Raw genomic sequence first — 8,234 nt, forward strand, 5'->3', positions numbered from 1 at the left:
CAAGCATAATCAAAATACAAACTCAAAAACATAATCTTAAAATTAATCAAACCACAACAATAAAAGCAAAAAAATTCTTGCTCTCATAAAACTGATATAATTTAAACAACAAATCTTAAATCAAAACAACAACAACAGCAAATCAAGAACAGAAAAAAAAAAATTAGAACAACAATAAATGATCAAGAAAAAAAAATAGAAGCCGATTTGACAAATCTAAAATCAGAAACAACAACTAATCAAGAAAAAGGAAAAAAAATAGAAGCCGATATAACCCCTGGTTGCATGCACTCCGCAGTGAGGAGGAGGAGCAGCGGTGGCGGTGTGGTGGAGCAAAGACGATTTCTCCTTTCTCTCCATGCGTGTCTGTGTGTGTTTGAAGATAATGACACCAAAAGGAAAGCAAGATTATGGAATCAAGTATCACAGAGAGAGCTAGAGAATTTATGGAATCAAGTAGAAAAAAGAGAGAGCAAAGAATGAGAGAGCTGGAGAAATAAGGAGAAAGGAAGGCTCTGGAATCAAGTGGAATGTAAAGGAAAAAAAGAGATGATGGAATCCTATGGGTATACGTGTGTGGTGGACAAAATGCAAGAGGGAAAAAAAAAAAAATAAGGATACGTATGGATGAAAGAAAGGCAAAGAATTAGAAATCACTATTTAAAAATACTACCACAATATTTTCACAATAAATTTTAAGTAATTAACTAATATTGGTGGGTAAAAATATAATTTCAGTGGTGGGTTCAAATTAGAACTAGTAACAACTTTCCATATAAGATTTTGTTATGATTCTTGTGAAAGTATTGCAAAAAATATTGTGGATATAATACTTTTGTTGAAAAATATAATTGTTAGGAATGAATAGAAAAAGAAAAAAGAAATATTAAAAAAGAATAAATTTGATTAAAAAATAAAGATTAAAAAAGTGGGTAGGTAAAAGGTAAATGTCACTGTTAATTGTCCAAACAGTACAAAAATTTGCCTAACCTGTTGGAGATGCTCTTATATATACATTATCCTTTTTGGTAATTTACCCCTCAAACTGCCACTTTTATAAATGCTAGCCAAACACTCAGCTTTTTCAAAAACACTTTTTAACAGCTTTTACCAAACACTCAGCTTTTTGAAAATGCACTTTTTCATTATGCATTTTTTGAAAACTCCACTTTTTCATTATGCACTTTTACAAAAAACTGAACTAAACTCACCCTATATTTACTTCACTCCATTTTCATTTTTATTTTTTTTTTATAAAAAGTTCAGAAATTTGAATTTTTTTTTTTTATTATTAATGAATTGGGATTTTAGCTTAATTTTGTTTTCAAATGTTTTAATTATTAATTCGTTATTTTTTTTTCCTGTGTAATATTATTATATGTGTTTTTAAAGGGTAAAGCACAATACAATTACAGACATTACTTTAAGTTAGAGTGTTATATTTATTTATTTGTAAGTTATAACCATTTGAATAAAGTCAACAATAAAACAGATAATATAAATATCAAAATAAGAATAAAAATTAAATTTCTTTTAGGTGTACAAGTACAATTTATTTTTTAACCATAAATTTGAAATTAATTCTTTTAGGATAATCCTCCTCTTTATAAATAAATAAGGGATTATTAAAAAAAAAATTGAAAATTTTTTATTGATCATTCTAATTTGTAATTAGATATATTATATATACAGACAAATATACAAAATCATATACTATATAATAAAGGTTGGGTTTAGAAGCTGTAGTTGCGCTAAGTGGCTTCACCAAATTGCAAAATTTTTGTTAGATTTAAATATAAAAAAAAAAATATATATATATATATATATATTGTCATTATCTTCTTTTCCTATAATTTCTAAGTTGATAAAAATTTTAATTTGATTATGATGATACCTAAAATTGTCAGTAGGTCACACAGTTCTCACGTGCTCAAGAGAATACCTGCAAAACAAAAACGAAGAAGACTTTGTAGAGAGTATTGGTGTGGTATCGGCCAAATACCCTCCGAATGTCAAGTTAGAGAACTTTCGTAACTCTATAGTGCTAGAGCTGGAGAATTATGCGTACCTTGATTTGTGAGGGCTTTGGGGGGTTTTATAGTAGAGTAAAGTTAACATGTGTTTCTTGGCGAAGAAGTTCTTTCCTTGTGGGGAAGATCCTCATTAATGCACACATTTTGTGGGATCTTTTCCTTATAGGGACTCATTTGGTCAGGGTTAATTGTAAGGCGTAAGATATTTCCTTATACATCTATTTGTAAAACCCAAGTAAAATGCCACACTGGACCATCAAGAGCCTCCTCTCTCCCGTCAGCTTCCTTTTGTCAACCTTCTTATTATGTCTAAGAGGTCTAGTCATCCAATTGAGAGCCGTCGGTTTGGAGGCGGGGTCGTCATCTTCTACATAACAAAGCTGATGGGATCCTAGGACCCAACGATTTTAGGCGAACTAGACTATTATCCTCTAAATTTCCCTTATTAGCTGCCCTCTACTCCATGGCCCCTTCAGCTAAGAGCTAACGGGTTATGGAGTCTGATTTGTAAGTCCCTTTTTTTTTTTTTTTGAAGGAGGGGGCATTTATTAATGAGTCCTCGAGCAGCCATTATTAAATGCTAGTACATGTGTTGCAGGCTAATTGGCCTTGTTTCTAAACAAGGGCGTCGCTTCATTTCCGTGCATTTTTTTATCCTATATAAATCTTACCTCCTCCCCTCATTCCTCTTATTTCAACCTTGCTAGTCAAAAGAGAGAGCTTGTCATTTGTCTACCTTATTTCTGTCAACCTACTGATCTCGTCGCCTTTGCTGCCGTCATTCTGTTTAGGTCGTCACTTCTCAAGGAACCGTCTGCTAATCTTTGTAAGTCATTTTTTCCCTTTATTTTATTCCATCTTTTGTTTTTGTCTTACTTGCTATTAGTTAATTCTGTAGAGAGAACTGTCAGTTTTAGATTCTTAGAATGCCTCTGTCGCTTATAGGTGAAGAGATGTCAGGACATAGTGAAGCGACGAGTGAGCAGTCGTTAGCCTGTGAAGGGGCGGGCTATGACAAAGTATTCCCGTCAGGTCATGGGCCCGAGAAGGGCTTGTCCTAGTTATCAGAGAGGGAACCGTCTGCCTGATCTCCTGTGGATGAGGACAAAGACTTTGGTGGAGATGAGGTAGAGGAAAGAGAGGGGGATGAGGATGAGGAGGGTGAAGGAGAGAGTGAAAGGGAGTTAGAGGTAGGAGATGACGAAGACGAGGATGAGGGCGATAAAGGGGCTTCTGTGGCGGGAAGCTTAGGAAGCCTAGGGAACGGCTATACTCATCCCTTCGTCCTCCCTAAAATTTGGACCGTTAATGACTTTAAGCCGATGATAACAGCCAACATCTTCAAGAATCTACAGGACCATTATCAGATTCCTGATCACATCCCAATCCGTCTTCCTGGGAAGTTTGAGAAGTGCTACTCGGGGAAGACCGCGAACATCGGTATGCACGATGCCATGTTCATGGTAGGGTTGAGGTTGCCACTGACGGCATTACATCTTCAATTGGCTAACTTTCTAGGATTTTCCGTCTGCCAGATCGCTCCAAATGCATGGAGGATATTTATTGGGTTCGAAATTCTCTAGGGGCGTCTGAGTGGTGGGAATCGTCAGCTTACCTTGGATGAGTTCTTTTGGTGTTACAGGCCCCAACACATTGCGTTGTCTCAAGGGATATACCATTTTGCAGCAAGGAAGAAGACCTTTAGGCTGGTGTCTAACATGCCCAATTCCAATAGGAATTGGAAGGGTAGATATTTCTTCATTCAAGGGACAGACTGGGCCGATGTGCTGTCAGGAAGAGTGGGTGACGATGCCCCATGGTTTTGACAATACTTGGGGCTTCGTTAAAGACTTAGGTCTAGTGTCGTCTGCTTTTCTTTTCCAATTTTTTCAAGTATCTATTGTCGTCTGCTTTTCTTTTTCAATTTGTTCAAGTATCTAATATCGTCTGTTTTTCTTTTCCAATATGTTCAAACATCTAATGTTGTCTGCTTTTTTCCTTCCTCAGCAAAGGTTCGCCCCCATATAACAGACGAGTAGGAGGCGTTTATCCGTCAGCTGTTGGAGATCAATTTTGACGAGTAGAGGTGTAGGGATTTAATTACCCTCGACACCTTGCACGCCTACTATGGTGGTCCCGAGCCGATGCCAACAACTTGTAGGCTCAATGCTTATTCTTGTCAACATAAGTTCTTGTATCTTAACCCCTTCCTTCTGTATGTATTATACCCATGTTTGCTCGCATAACGTTATCTTTTTTACTTTCACAGAAATGGATGCGATTAGGCAAAGGGCTTTGGTCAGGGCGTCAACTACGACCCGTAAGCAAAAGGAGAAAGAAGGGGCCTCCTCGTCAGCTCTTAAGGGCATCAACAAGGGAATGCCAAAACCAAAAAGCGACGGGAAGGATGAACGTCTATTTAAAAAAGAACCGGGTGTTCCCGCTGTTGATAAAAAGCCCAAGCAAACGTCGCTCCTCAAGTCCGTCCGTGGAGTAGGTAAAGGTCTTATGACGAAGACCAGTCTCGTCATCCAGGGAGCTATCCATCAACTTCTTACGCACAAAGAACACGTCGTTGAGATGATTAAGTTAATCATTAAGGATTCGAATTTGGATCCCTGTGCTGAGCAGCTGACGGAGGACCTAGGGGCTTCAGGCCTTTCTGACCTGGCTAGGGTATGCTTTTCTTACCTTTTGCTTTGTTTCATGCTTGCTTCTTCGGCTAATGACTATTTTTTGTTTCTAGGCGTTGGTGTGCATGAAGGCGTTTCACGACAAGAACGTCACCTAAAAGGGGGTAATTGGTCGTCTGCGTAAGCGTAATGAGATCCTGACCAATGAGCAAGAGCAGTACAAGGAAACCCTACATACTCTCAATAAGGAGGTGAAAGAGCTGACCGATAAGTTGAAGGAGGAGGGTGCCAAGAGGGAAAATTAGCAATAGGCCAAGGAGGCGGTTGAGAAGGAACTGACGGTTCTTCTTGGTCAGGTTGAGATGGCAAGGGTTGACGCCGTCACTAAATTCAAGGCTTCATAACCTTTCATTGACGCCTGTGCCGTCTACTATGGTGATGGGTTTGAGGACTGCCCAAGCAGGTCAAATCCGTCTACCCATAATTGGATTTATCCAAGGTCTCCATGGATGACCCACTGCCGTCAACCCTTGCTAGTGACACCGTCTACGAGGATACCAATGACTCTACTGAGTCCGAACATGATCCAAAGAATGACGGTGTCGTTCTTGCTTAGCCTGCAGTAGAGAAGACTGTCACTCCTTTGATCCCATCAACCGAGGCTCTAGATGCTAAAAATCTTTCCACTAAGGATGCTCAGGATCCTCTTTCAAAAGATGATAAGAACCCTTCAGCTCAGGACGTCGGGGTCCCCTTAGCTTAGCTTTTTTGTTTGTAATGACAATCCTTGTCATGTATTTCGTCTAATTTTCAGACAATGCTCAGTGCCCTTTTGTATTTTGGGCCTTGTTCATAAAAATTTTACTTTATTTATGGTATATTTTTATTATTTTACACCCATTTCTTTTGAGCAATCGTGTTTGATTTTTATGCGCATGTCCCTCCTTCCTCGTGCCTGTGTTAAGATGTGCTCATCCATTAATGAACTTGTAATTAACTAGGAGGAATCCGTCGGCTTGTAAACTCCGTAATAACCCCGTCCACTTATGAACTCAAAGAACACAAAGGCATCCTCATGGGGTAAACTCGTCCACTTGTGGACATTGTAACAAATCTTGTCTGCTTGTGGACTTAAATAAATTTAAGGCCTCCCAATGGGTTGAGCTCGTCCACTTGTGGACTTTAATAACAAACTCGTCCTATTAAGATCTTAATAATGTACACGTCCACTTAGTAATGAACTCGTTTACTTAAGGACTTAGTAATGAGCTCATCTACTTAAGGACTTAGCGACGAACTCGTCCACTTTAAGGACTCAGTAATGAACTCATCCACTTAAGGACTTAGTGACGAACTTGTCCACTTTAAGGACTTAGTAAAAGTGGAGACGAATACATACGTAGGTCATTTCTGAATAACTCCTCTTATTATGATAAATGCGTGCAAAAATAAAAAATTGTTCTTAAAAAGGATAAAGAGATACTGCCCTTTAGGCTTAGAGAGTATTTTAAGCAAAGCTTAACTAAAAGAAATAAACTAGAAATGAGGAGTGTCGCTTTTCCTACTGTCATTTACTGGTAATATTTCCTGAGATGATCAGCATTCCATGGATGGTTCAGCTTTCATTCGTCTAGCGTCTCCAGGTGGTAAATGCCTTTCCTCTAGCATGAAGCGGTTCTGTAGGGCTCTTCTTAGTTAAGGCCAAGCTTTCCTTGGGTGGGATCTCTAGTGGCGCCCATTACTTTCCTCAAGTCGAGGTCTCCAACTTTGAAGTCTCTGTGTCTAACTCTAGAATTGTAATGTTTGGCCATGAGGTCCTGATATCGCGTGAGCCTTTGTTCAGCTATTGCCCTGACTTCGTCCTCTAAGTCAAGCTGTAGACACATGGCCTCGTCGTTCTTTCTTTCATCATAGTCGTGCACCCTATAGCTTGTGAGTCCAACCTCAGTTAGGATAACTGCCTCGCACCCGTATGCTAGTTGGAATGGTGTCTCCTTGGTAGGTGTCCTTGTTGTCGTTCTATATGCCCATAGTACGCTCGGCAGTTCCTCTGGCCATATACCATTTGCCCCCTTGAGCCGAGTCTTGATGATTTTAAGCAAGAATTGGTTCTTGACCTCAACCTGTTCGTTGGCTTAAAGGTAGGCTGGGGAGGAGTAATGGTTCTTGATTCATAATTGTGAACAAAAGTCCTCGAAGGAGTCATTGTCGAATTGCTTCCCGTTATCTGAGACTAAGACCCTAGGGATCCCATACCTGCAAACAATGTTCCTCCAGACGAAACTTCTCACATTCTTCTTCGTGATGGTAACTAAGGCTTCTGTTTCTACTCATTTAGTGAAATAGTCTATGCCGACTATAAGGAACTTCAGCTGTAGCATTGCTATTGGGAATGGGCCTATGATATCTAGTCCCCACTGAGCAAATGGCCACAGGGCTGTTATTGGGGTCAGTTCTTCCGTCGGCTGTCTGATGACGTTGCTGAACCTTTGACATTTGTCGCAAGCTTTGACATAAGTCTGGGTGTCTTTCTGCATAATGGGCCAGTAGTATCCAGCTCTAATTAGTTTATGTACCAACGACTGTGACCCTGAGTGGTTCCTACAGATCCCTTTGTGGACTTCTCTCATGACATAGCTCGCTTCTTCGAGGCTTAAACATCTCAGGTATAGGTAGGAAAAGCCTCTCTTGTATAAGACGTCCTTCAACTTCCTTACGGCTTCCTTACCGTTTGGTAATGCACCGTTTTTTAAGTAGGAGACTAATAGTGTGGTCTAGTTGCTTTCAGAACCTATCTCCCGCACGTCGATGGAATCTATTAATGGTGAAAACTAAACGAGGAAAGTACCTTGTCGGGGATGATCATGTACTCCGCTGATGCGGCCTTGGTAAAACGATCGGCTTGCTCATTCTCTCCTCTGGGGATTTGAACAATTTTGGCTTATAGGTTATCCACCCTTCTCTTTAGTAGCTCCAGGTACTTCTTCATCCTTTCACCCTTACATTCGTAATCACCGTTTATTTGGTTTGTGACAACCTCAAAGTCGCAATGAATAACCATACTTGCAGCCCATGTTGCTCTAGCAAGATCTAGTCTCGCTACTAGAGCTTCATATTCCGCTTCATTGTTGGTCATAGAGAAGTCAAGACGAACCATGCATTCAATCTCGTCCCCTTTTAGAGAACGAAGTACAATGCCCGCTCCACCAGCCTATCTGTTGGACGATCCATTTGTGTGTATACTCCATTGAGGATACTCTTTTGCCCCCTGACCTTTTGCATTAGTGAACTCCGCAATGACATCAGCAACCACCTACCCCTTAATGGCAGTACGCGGGCGGTACTATACGTCGAACTCGCTCAATTTATGGCATAGTACACGGGTTTTTGAACTTGGTCTTCTTCTTTGATCAAGGCTGTACTAATAGCAGCCGGGGATACAGCCAAGTAGAGGAACAATTCTTCCCCTGGTTTTAAGGGGCTCAACAACGGCGAGGAAGAGAGGTAGGCCTTTAGATCCTTGAATGCCTACTGACATTCGGCCATCCACTCAAAAGATTTCTTCAGC

Source organism: Quercus robur, chromosome 7, assembly GCF_932294415.1.
Source record: "Quercus robur chromosome 7, dhQueRobu3.1, whole genome shotgun sequence".
Taxonomy (NCBI): domain Eukaryota; kingdom Viridiplantae; phylum Streptophyta; class Magnoliopsida; order Fagales; family Fagaceae; genus Quercus; species Quercus robur.